Here is a 13,664-nt window from a genome sequence, read left to right on the forward strand (position 1 = left end):
CTCCTCCTGTATATAGTATATATATCTGTGTGTCATCTCCTCCTGTATATAGTATATATCTGTGTGTCATCTCCCCTGTATATAGTATGTACCTGTACGTCATCTCCCCTGTATATAGTATATATCTGTGTGTCATCTCCTTCTGTATATAGAATATACCTGTGTGTCCTCTCCCCTGTATATAGTATATACCTGTGTGTCATCTCCTCCTGTATATAGTATATACCTGTGTGTCATCTCCCCTGTATATAGTATATATCTGTGTGTCATCTCCTCCTGTATATAGTATATATCTGTGTGTCATCTCCTCCTGTATATAGTATATACCTGTGTGTCATCTCCCCTGTATATAGTATATATCTGTGTGTCATCTCCTCCTGTATATAGCATATATCTGTGTGTCATCTCCCCTGTATATAGTATATACTTGTATGTCATCTCCCCTGTATATAGTATATATCTGTGTGTCATCTCCTTCTGTATATAGTATATACCTGTGTGTCATCTCCCCTGTATATAGTATATACCTGTGTGTCATCTCCTCCTGTATATAGTATATACATGTGTGTCATCTCCTATATATATAGTATATACCTAGTATACTAGATGGTGGCCCGATTCTAACGCATCGGGTATTCTAGAATATGCATGTCCACGTAGTATATTGCACAGCCCATGTAGTATATTGCCCAGCCACATAGTATATTGCCCAGTAACGTACTATATTGCGCAGCCACATAGTATATTGCCCAGCCACGTAGTGTATTGCCCAGCCACGTATATTGCCCAGTCATGTAGTATATGCCCAGCCACATAGTATATTGCCCAGTAACATACTATATTGCGCAGCCACGTAGTATATTGCCCAGCCACGTAGTGTATTGCCCAGCCACGTAGTATATTGCCCAGTCACGTAGTATATTGCCCAGTCACGTAGTATATTGCCTAGTCACGTACTATAATGCCCAGTGACGTAGTATATTGCCCAGTGACGTAGTTTATTGCCCAGTCACGTAGTATATTGCACAGAGCCACGTAGTATATTGCCCAGCCACGTAGTATATTGCCCAGTCATGTAGTATATTGCCCAGCCACGTAGTATATTGCCCAGCCACGTAGTATATTGCACAGCGACATAGTATATTGCACAGCGACGTAGTATATTGCACAGCGACGTAGTATACAGCACAGAGCCACGTAGTATACAGCACAGAGCCACGTAGTATACTGCCCAGTGGCGTAGTATATTGCCCAGCCACGTAGTATATTGCCCAGCCACTCATGTAACAGGTTAAAAAGACTTAAAATAAAAAATAAACATATACTCACCTTTCCGAGGGCCCCTTGTAGTCCACGGCTGCTTCCGGTCCCAGGGTTGGTATGAGCGCAGGACCTGTGATGACGTCGTGGTCACATGACCGTGACGTCATGGCAGGTCCTTCTTGTATAGCATCCTTGGCACCGGAACCTGCCGCTTGCACTGCTGAGGACAGCGCTACGTCAGAGGGTGAGAATAACCTTTTTTTTAAATTATTATTATTTGTAACATTAGATGTTTTTACTATTGATGCTGCATACGCAGCATCAATAGTAATAAGTTGGTCACACAGGGTTAATAGCTGCGTTAATGGAGTGCGTTACACCGCGGCATAACGCGGTCCATTAACGCTGCCATTAACCCTGTGTGAGGGCTGACTGGAGGGGAGTATGGAGCGGACACTGACTGCGGGGAGGAAGGAGCGACCATATTGCCACCGGACTGTGCCCGTCGCTGATTGGTCGTGGGCGTTTTGCCACAACCAATCAGCGACTTGGATTTACATGACAGACAGAGGCCGCAACCAATGAATATCCGTGACAGACAGAAGGTCAGATGGAAGTGACCCTTAGACAATTATATAGTAGACTAGATGGTGGCCCGATTCTAACATATCGGGTATTCTAGAATATGTAGGTACTATATTGCACAGTGACGTAGTATATAACACAACCGACGTAGTATCTAACATAGCTAAGTAGTATATAACAGAGCTACGTAGTATGTAACACAGCGTATGTAGTATATAGCAGAGCTACGTAGTATATAACACAGTCACGTAGTATATAACATAGTCACGTAGTGTAATGCACAGGTATGTAGTATATTGGTCAGCCACGTAGTATATAGCAGAGCCACGTAGTATATAACATAGCCACGCAGTATATTGTAGAGCCACGTAGTATATTGCACAGGCACGTACTGTAGTATTTTGCACAGCCACATAGAATATAACACAGTCACGTAGTGTATTGCACAGCTATGTAGTATATTGGTCAGCGACGTAGTATATAGCAGAGCCACGTTGTATATAACATAGCCACGTAGTATATTGTAGAGGCACGTAGTATATTGCACAGCCACGTAGTATATAACAGAGCCACGTAGTATATTGTAGAGGCACGTAGTATATTGCACAGTCGACGTAGTATATAACAGAACCGACACAGCCACGTAGTATGTTGCACAGCTATGTAGTATATAACACAGAGCACATAGTATATTGCACAGCCATGTTGTATATTGCACAGTCATGTTGTATATTGCCCAGTTACATAGTATATAGCATAGAGATGTAGTATATAACAGAGCCCACGCAGTATGTAACACAGCCCACGTAGTATATAGCAATGTGGGCACTATATGCGTGGTTAAAAAAGACTTAAAATAAAAAAGAAACATATACTCACCCTCCGAAGGCCCCTTGTAGTCCTGGCACCTGTGCGCGGTGCACGCGGCAGCTTCCGGTCCCAGGGTTGGTATGAGCACAGGACCTGTGATGACGTCGCGGTCACATGACCGTGACATCACGGCAGGTCCTTCTCGTATAGCATCCTTGGCACCGAAACCTGTCGCTTGCACTGTCGAGGGCAGCGGGCGACGTCGGAGGGTGAGAATAACCTTTTTTTTTTAAATTATTATTATTATTTGTAACATTAGATCGTTTTACTATTGATGCTGCATACGCAGCATCAATAGTAAAAAGTTGGTCACACAGGGTTAATAGCTGTGTTAACTGAGTGCATTACACCGCAGTCCGTTAACACTGGCATTAACCCTGTGTGAGCGCTCAGCGCTGACTGCAGGGCAGTAAAGCAGCGGCCATTTCGCTGCCAGACTATAGCCGTCGCTGATTGGTCGTGGCAATGGTCGTGGGCGTTTTGCCACGACCAATCAGTGACTTGGATTTCCATGACAGACAGAGGCCGCGACCAATGAATATCCGTGACAGACAGACAGAAAGACAGGTATTCTAGAATATGTATGTATGTATGTATGTATGTATGTATCTAGCAGCCACGCAGTATATAACACAGTCCATGCAGTATATAACACAGGCGATGTACTATATAACACAGGCCACGTAATATATAACACATCCCACGCAGTATATAACACTAGCCACGTAATATATAGCACAGCCCACGCAGTACATAACACTGGCCACATAGTATGTAACACTGGCCAGGTAGTATATAGCAGCCACGCGGTATATAACACAGCCCACGAAGTATATAACACTGGCCACTTAATATATAGCACAGCCCATGTAGTATATAACACTGGCCACGTAATATATAGCACAGCCCATGCAGTACATAACACAGCCCACATAGTATGTAACACTGGCCAGGTAGTATATAGCAGCCACGCGGTATATAACACAGCCCACGCAGTATATAACACTGGCCACTTAATATATAGCACAGCCCACGCAGTACATTACACAGCCCACATAGTATGTAACACTGGCCAGGTAGTATATAGCAGCCACGCGGTATATAACACAGCCCACATAGTATATAGCAGTGTGGGCACCATATCCCTGTTAAAAAAACAAAAATTATATACTCACCCAATCCAATCCAGTGAAGCTCTGGCAATAAGCGCGGCTGCCGCCATCTTCCGTTCCCAGGATGCATTGCGAAATTACCCAGATGACTTAGCGGTCTCGCGAGACCGCTAAGTCTTCTGGGTAATTTCGCAATGCATCTCTGGGAATGGAAGATGGCGGCAGCCGCGGACTGCTCGGCAGACTACGGAAGGTGAGAATAGAAGGTTTTTTGTTTTTTTTATTATTTTTAACATTACATCTTTTAACTATTGATGCTGCATAGGCAGCATCAATAGTAAAAAGTTGGGGACACACAGGGTTAATAGCAGCAGTAACGTAGTGCGTTACCCGCAGCATAACGCAGTCCGTTACCACTGGCATTAACCCTGTGTGAGCGGTGACTGAATGTTGCGGCGGCTGGGTGCGACCAATCAGCGACATTTGCGTGGGATTTAAATCCCGCTTCACTAATTGGTCGCGCCCAGCCAGAGCGCGCGACCAATCAGCGACATTGGCGCGGGATTTAAATGTCGCTGATTGGTCGTGACCAATCAGCGAAGCGGGATTTAAATCCCGCGCCAATGTCGCTGATTGGTCGCGCGGTGCCTTGCGGTCTCGCGATAGATGACGTAGTGGTCTCGCGAGACCGCTAAGTCATCTGGGTAATTTCGCAATGCATCCTGGGAACGGAAGCTGGCGGCAGCCGCGCGCACATCGGGACAGCTTCGGTGGACGCCGGCGGGTGAGTATATAACTATTTTTTATTTTAATTATTTTTTTTAACAGGGATATGGTGCCCACACTGCTATATAATACGTGGGCAGTGTTATATACTACTTGGGCAGTGTTATATACTATGTGGGCTGTGCTATATACTGCGTGGGCTGTGCTATATACTGCGTGGGCTGTGCTATATATTATGTGGGCTGTGTTATATACTGCGTGGCTGCTATATACTACGTGGGCAGTGTTATATACTGTGTGGGCAGTGTTATATATTACGTGGCCTGTGTTATATACTGCATGGCTGCTATATACTACGTGGGCAGTGTTATATACTACATGGGCTGTGCTATATACTACGTGGACTGTGCTGTATATTACGTGGCCTGTGTTATATACTGCGTGGCTGCTATATACTTTGTAGGCAGCGTTATATACTATGTGGGCTGTGCTATATACTGCTTGGGCTGTGCTATATATTACGTGGCCTGTGTTATATACTGCGTGGGCAGTGTTATATACTGCGTGAGCGGTGTTATTTACTGCGCGGGCTGTGCTATATTCTGCGTGGCCAGTGTTATCTACTGTGTGGCCACTGTTATATACTGCGTGGCCTGTGTTATATACTGCGTGGCCTGTGTTATATACTGCGTGGGCTGTGTTATATACTGCATGGCCTGTGTTATATACTGCGTTGACTGTGTTATATACTGCGTGGCCACTGTTATATACTGCGTGGCCTGTATTATATACTGCGTGGGCTGTGTTATATACTGCGTGGCCTGTGTTATATACTGCGTGGGCTGTGTTATATACTGTGTGGCCTGTGTTATATACTGCGTGGACTGTGTTATATACTGCGTGGCCACTGTTATATACTGCGTGGCCTGTGTTATATACTACGTGGCCTGTATTATATACTACGTGGGTTGTGTTATATACTGCGTGGCCTGTATTATATACTACGTGGGTTGTGTTATATACTGTGTGGGCTGTGTTATATACTGCGTGGGCTGTGTTATATACTGCGTGGGCTGTGTTATATACTGCGTGGGCTGTTATATACTACGTGGCTGTGTTAGATACTGCGTGTCTGCTATATTCTACATGACTCCTATATACTACGTGGCCTGGGCTATATACTATGTGGCTGCTATATACATACATACATACATATTCTAGAATACCTGATGCGTTAGAATCGGGCCACCATCTAGTATAATATATATGCAGTAGCTGAGAATATATCAACTTTTCGCCAGTAGAGGGCAGTATGGAGCCAGTAACAGTTGGAGATGTAGCATATGCCACCTGTGAGATGATATAACCCGCTGTGTTGGGGGCTGCACAGGTGCATGAAATACTGTATATAATGTACATTGTTTCTGCCTTTATGGACATTTCGTTTTATGTCATTGCTGCATTTATATGGGATCATAATAGATAATGTAATCGTGCAATTCAGAATGACCAGCCGTGCATATAGCATGCCGGAACCCCTGTGTAACACACAGGATGGGTACAGTGCATGCATTCTAATGACTGACCTACAGGGGGCACTGTCTACATCTTGAACTGACCTATACAGCAAATTCTCCATAACCCTAAATCCTACTGAACTTGTGATTTACTCTTGTAATTTCTTCTACCTGACCTGTAGGGGGCACTCTCCATACCTTACTCCAGGTTGTATCTTAATGATCTGACAATAGTGATACTGTCTCCATAGTAAACCTATAGATATATATCATTCCCTTTATTCTACAGTGCATCTCACGGACCCACAGGGGGCGCTTGTCCAAATGTTACTGGTTGGTGATAGGATGCATCTGATGGACAGAGTGCTGCTGATCCTGTCACTGCTGCTGCACCACTAATTTTAGAAGTGTTAGATGCACTTTCTTAAAGGGATCCAAGCTAGTAACATCACACCGATGACAATGTTTTTAACAATTTTGGAAAAAACATTGATGTTATCTGTTCACGTCAGCTGGATGCCCTTCTACCATGGAACTTTCTTTAAAGACTGTATCTAACTGAGCAGCTTGGGTAACTTTCCACCGCACCACAACTTCTGACCTGTAGTGTAATGATCACTTAGATGGACTGGATTCCAGAGTGTATCTGTTTACAAGTTACTATCAAGCTTGCATTGGGATGTTCAGGGGAGAAAAACTGGGCAATTGCCCGGGTCCAATTTCCAAAAGTGACACTAGCTTCAGTTGCCCATATAGTCTGTGGCCTTTACAAACCAGGCAAGGAGAAAGACTTTTTTCTATTTTTATTGAAAGCGGCAAGCCCAGGGCAGGATGGGAGACATGGGGGCAGGATCCCCTTGTATGCGGATTTGGATTTCCCTTGTATGTGGTATTATAGGTCACTATGTGGTGGTAATATGTGGTCTGGACATGGTGTGGTGGTATTTGTTCCTTGTATGTGGTATTATAGGTCACTATGTGGTGGTAATATGTGGTCTGGACATGGTGTGGTGGTATTTGTTCCATGTATGTGGTATTATAGTTCATCATGTGGTGGTAATATGTGGTCTGGACATGGTGTGGTGGTATTTGTTCCTTGTATGTGGTATTATAGGTCTCTATGTGGTGGTAATATGTGGTCTGGACATGGTGTGGTGGTATTTGTTCCTTGTATGTGGTATTTTAGGTCACCATGTGGTGGTAATATGTGGTCTGGACATGGTGTGGTGGTATTTGTTCCTTGTATGTGTTATTATAAGTCTCTATGTGGTGGTAATATGTGGTCTGGACATGGTGTGGTGGTATTTGTTCCTTGTATGTGGTATTTTAGGTCACAATGTGGTGGTAATATGTGGTCTGGACATGGTGTGGTGGTATTTGTTCCTTGTATGTGGTATTATAGGTCTCTATGTGGTGGTAATATGTGGTCTGTACATGGTGTGGTGGTATTTGTTCCTTGTATGTGAGATTATTCGGTCACTGTGGTGGTAATATGTGGTCTGGTCATAGTGTGGTGGTATTTGTTCCTTGTATGTGGTATTATAGGTCTCTATGTGGTGGTAATATGTGGTCTGGACATGGTGTGGTGGTATTTGTTCCTTGTATGTGGTATTTTAGGTCACAATGTGGTGGTAATATGTGGTCTGGTCATAGTGTGGTGGTATTTGTTCCCTGTATATGTGGTATTATAGGTCTCTATATGGTGGTAATATGTGGTTTTGACATGGTGTGGTGGTATTTGTTCCTTGTACGTGAGATTATTCGGTCACTGTGGTGGTAATATGTGGTCTGGTCATAGTGTGGTGGTATTTGTTTCTTGTATGTGGTATTATTGGTCACCATGTGGTGGTAATATGGTGTCTGGTCATGGTGCAGCGGTATTTGTCCCTTGTATGTGATATTATTGGTCATTTTAAAAATTGAAAAATAAAAATATACCTAAATTGTACTGCACATTTTAACAAATGTTTAATAGGATAAAGTAGAGTAGGGTCTGGACAAAAAAGTCTACCTTGTCGTCGTGGAGGCCTAAAAAAATCTTTTGGCCAAAACAAAAGCTGCCGGCTATGTGTGTGATCTGGTGATGGGAACTGTTAATGTGTGATTTGTGAGAAGTGGAATTTTTCCAAGAGAGAGCGGTGGAGCTGTGGACAGTTCGGATGGTGGAGCCTGGGCGGAGTCTCAAGGGGGCCCCGAAAATTTTGCCAGAATGGGGCCCCATGTGTTACATGTAGTGAGTATGTGTGTAACATACAGTTTGTGACATCCACATGTAAGAGCCGCACAGGTGTGTCGGTGTACACACGCCGGCAGTGACCCTCATTCATCTGATGATTGGATCGTTTGTGCCTGAACAATCATCATTCTCGGCAGCACATCGCCGTCATGTAAAGAGGAGACACGATACTGTGTGCGGACAGAATCACCCCATGAGAGATCGTTCTGTCCCTCCATCCTTCCTCAGTTCTGTCCCTCGATCCTTTCTAAACCGTTGTAAAGTGACGCGTGAACAAGGGCCGAAAAACGTGCATGTAGTAAAATATTTGTGGCCCCACGATGTGTAATTCCGCCCAGCACACAACACTGATGCTGATCCTAGTGTGAGATTACATACACTGTCATCGGGGGTCATCTCACTAAGAAACAAGGAGGTGCGATCCTCACCAGGACCCGTCCCCCAGATCTTCTGTGAGTGCTCAGGAATTCTGCCCAGAGAGGCCAATAAGAAAGTAAACGGTTAAATCCGCTGCACATCCACATCCAACTGCAAGGCAAATTCACAGTGAAAAACAGATACACTGCAGAAAATCGAGAAGCTCCCGTGGCCTCGTCTACTGCACTGGATGCAACAGTTTCCACGTGTGACAATTTTTCCTGCACCCGAAACTTCACGCCTGTTACTCAGGTTTCATCTATCACAATCGCCAACAGTTGCTCAGCCACCTTCACTGACCCACCCCACCCCAGAGCCCTTCACCGACCCACCACTGACCCCTTCACCGACCCACACCACCACCGACCCGCCCCACCACCGACCCCTTGACCGACTCACCACTGACCCCTTCACCAACCAGTCCCACCACCGACCTGCCCCACCACCGACCCACCACTGACCGCTTCACCAACCCGCCCCACCACTGACCCCTTCACCAACCCACCCCACCACTAGCACTCCCCACCACCGACCTCTTCCCCGACCCACCACTGACCCCTTCAACAACCCGTCCCACCACTGACCCGCCCCACCACCGACCCCTTCACCGGCCCACCACTGACCCCTTCACCAACCCGCCCTACCACCGACCCGTCCCACCACTGACCCCTTCACCAACCAGTCCCACCACCGACCTGCCCCACCACCGACCCATTCCCCGACCCACCACTGACCCCTTCACCAACCCGTCCCACCACCGACCCGCCCCACCACCAACCCCTTCACCGACCCCTTCACCAACCCGCCCCACCACCGGCCCTCCCCACCACCGACCGCTTCACCGACCCACCACTGACCCTTCACCGAACCGCTCCACCACTAATCCCTTCACCGACCCCTTCACCGACCAGCCCCACCCATGACCCCTTCACCAACCCACCACTGACCCCTTCACCAACCCGCCCCACTACCGACCCCTGCACCGACCCACCACTGACTCTTCACCGAACCGCTCCACCACTAATCCCTTCACCGACCCCTTCATCGACCAGCCCCACCCATGACCCCTTCACCAACCCGCCCCACTACCGACCCCTGCACCGACCCACCACTGACCCCTTCACCTTACCGCCCCACCACCAATCCCTTCACCGACTCACCGACCCACCACCGAACCCTTCACGTAATTAAACTTATTTGAGAGTTATTTTAAGCCGCAGATTCGTCGCGCCAGTTGGGCTTTTAATCCTACACAGTTTATCATATTAGCGTTCAGTGGAAAATAACAGCGAGCCCTTCCCCCATCCTCCTCCTGAAAAGCAAAACCGCCTGGGCAAATTGAATCAAGAAGAGAAGAAACAATCACCCGAGACCCATAATAGTCTGTCCTACCAGCCATGATCACAACGGTTCCTGACTTATTAACCTATTGTGCGCCTTGTAACTGTGAGTGATAGCCATGAGATCTTAGACTAATATGCCTGTATATAGGGGCAGTATTATAGTAGTTATATTCTTGTATATAAAGAGCAGTATTATAGTAGTTATATTCTTGTACATAGGGGACAGTATTATAGTAGTTATATTCTTGTACATAGGAGCAGTATTATAGTAGTTATATTCTAGTACATAGGGGCAGTATTATAGTAGTTATATTCTTGTATATAAAGAGCAGTATTATAGTAGTTATATTCTTGTACATAGGGGCAGTATTATATTAGTTATATTCTTGTACATAGGAGCAGTATTATAGTCGTTATATTCTTGTACATAAGAGCAGTATTATTGTAGTTATATTCTTGTACATAGGAGCAGTATTATAGTAGTTATATTCTTGTACATAGGGGCAGTATTATAGTAGTTATATTCTTGTACATAGGGGCAGTATTATAGTAGTTATATTCTTGTACATAGGAGCAGTATTATAGTAGTCCTATTCTTGCACATAAGAGCAGTATTATAGTAGTTATATTATTGCACATTGGAACAGTATTATAGTAGTTATATTCTTGTATATTGGGACAGTATTACAGTAATTATATTCTGTAACGTAGTCCGTTTAACATAGTCACTGAACGCAGTGTGAACTTAGCCTTAAACAGATGGGTGGTCAGTACGAGGGCTAAGGTCAGGCAAGGGACAGAGAGCCAAACCACACAGACCACACAGTAGCTGTATGTATGTCTGGCAGAGGTCTGGGAGAATCAGCCCAGTTGAGTAGCCTGGCAATCACCAGGGACAATGAACACCTGGAGACAGCCAGCGCCTTCCAAACTCAGACTGGACAGCTGAGCGGTCAATGAACACACTGAGAGCTGAGCAGGCCCCATCACCAGACTGGACGACAGAACTGACAATCAAAGTACTGACAGATTCAGCACGCCCCTGTACAAGATTGGACAGATGAGCTGTCAGTAACTGCTTCCCATACACACTGAGGGGTGGAACCATGACAATGGCCCTATACTACACAGTCCCTATAAGACTATACTATGCAATCCCTAAAGTTCCTGATTATACAGTCCCTATAGAACTTTGTGATTCATAAGCTTCCCTAAAATACAGATCATATTATTGTATACGCAAATTACCTATTCAGAGAGGAAGAGGACTAGGACTCTATAGTGTCACCCTATGGAATCAGTGATCCTACAAAGTCACTATCGACCCTTTGACAAGCCTTGCAATATGATTTAGGATAAAAGCCAAATCACAGTCCCTAATGTTCCCCACTATTGAGTCCCTATGGTTCTATACTACACAGTCCCTAATGTCCCCCACTATAGTCCCTATAGTTGTATACTACACAGTTCCTAATGTTCCCCACTATGCCGTCACCTATGGTTCTATACTACACAGTCCCTAATGTTCCCCACTATGCCGTCCCTATGGTTCTATACTGCACAGTCCCTAATGTTCCAGACTATGCAGCCCACTTAACACACATATCCTAAACTTCCACACTATGCAGTTTTCATGGTTCTTAATACATAGTCCCCTACTTTGCAGTCCCTTCAGTGCTCAGTCCCACAGGTTCCCCACTACACATTTCCTATGGTTTCATACCATAGTCCACAAGGTTCCCCACTATGCATTCAGTATAGTACATAGACCCCAAAGGTCCCCACTACATAGCCTCCATAGGCACTCATGTGCTGCTTCATGGTGCCTCATTATGGCATTGTATTATGGGGGTGATCTCACCTCTAGAGGGGTCTTTGCAATACCAGCCAATCTACACTCTTATGTGATGGAGTCTATGCATTCTGGGACTGCCACCGATTTCAAGAATAAACAGTGGAGGATTAGTATCACCCAATGTAGCACTTACTGTTCTTTACTGTAAATTCCATCCGTCCAATCAAACATGAGCTAAACTAAAATCTGAGGGTCTGAGTTTGGTTAATTTATACCCAGTGCCCCGTCTGTATGTATGGGGTGCAGCTGGCCCTTCATTCTGCTGTATATGGCCTGCTGGAGCTCCTCTTTATAGATATAGATAAAATAAACGCAGCTTTTCGGGCAAAACGGGAAGTAACGAGACAAAATGGAATGTATGCAGTCTCTACATCTGCCCGCTCCAGAGAACTTAGGCTACTTTCACACTTGCGTCGTTTGCTGTACGTCGCAGTGCGTCGTTTTGGAGAAAAAACGCATCCTGCAAATGTGCCCACAGGATGCGTTTTTTCTCCATAGACTTGCATTAGCGACGCATTGCGACGTATGGCCACACGTCGCATCCGTCGTGCGACGGATGGGTCATGTTTTGGCGCACTGTCGGCACAAGAAAAGTTACATGTAATGTTTTTTTGTACATCGAGTTCGCCATTTTTGACCGAGCATGCGCAGCTGAAACTCCGCCCCCTCCTCCCCGGACATTACAATGGGGCAGCGGATTCGTTGAAAAACTGCATCTGCTGCCCCCACTGTTCATTTCTTTCACAACGTGCGTGAGTGCGACGGCCCCGTACCGACGCAAGTGCGAAAGTAGCCTTAGCTTCCACAGGTTCCGTTTTTCCCTCCTCAGGACACAAAGCGCTGGAGTTCCTCTCTCCAGCCCCACTGAACACTGACTGCCTCTGGAGGCCAGCTATTTAAGATTTAGACCACACCCTGGGGTGGAGATAAGGTGGACATCCTCCCACCCACTCTATGGTTGTCCACAAAAACCCAGCCCTTCAACAAAATGGCTAATTAACCCCTCACAACACTTAATGTGCTGGAGGAGACTTCTGGGTTTTAAATCACTAAAACCATTAGCCTCAGGGAAACGTATCTCCCCTCCAGCAACTTGCCAGTGACACTGTCACACCACCACGACCCACCTTTACCTGCTTCTACCCACCCTTACCCATCTCTACCAATCCTTACCCATCTCTACCAACCACTACCCACCCTTACCCATCTCTACCCACCATTACCAACCCTTACCCATCTCTAACCACTATTACCCACCCTTACCCATCTCTACCAACCACTACCCACCATAACCCATCTCTACCCACCCTTACTCCTCTCCACCCACAATTACCCACCCTTACTCATCTCTACCAACCACTACCCACCCTTACCCATCTCCACTCACTATTACCCACCCTTACCCATCTCCACTCACTATTACCCATCTCTACCAACCGTTACCCATCTCTACACACCCTTACCCATCTCTACCCATTATTACCCACCCTTATCCATCTTTACCCACCATTGCCCACCCTTACCCATCTCTAGCCCTCTGTACACAGTCAGCTCCAGACTTCGCCGCTCACACGGTCAGATAATCGAGGCCATGGATAAACCCCATGAAAGCTGCCTCGTTGCATGAAGTTGGCGCACCGGCGATCCGCTATATTTAGCTCCATGATCAATTGCGCTGCTTAGTCCTATTTTTTCTTAAAGGGAAAGGAGCACAGAGTGATCTGGGGGGAGGGGCTGCAG

The sequence above is a fragment of the Ranitomeya imitator genome, chromosome 5 (assembly GCF_032444005.1).
Source record: "Ranitomeya imitator isolate aRanImi1 chromosome 5, aRanImi1.pri, whole genome shotgun sequence".
In the NCBI taxonomy this organism is placed as follows: Eukaryota; Metazoa; Chordata; class Amphibia; order Anura; family Dendrobatidae; genus Ranitomeya; species Ranitomeya imitator.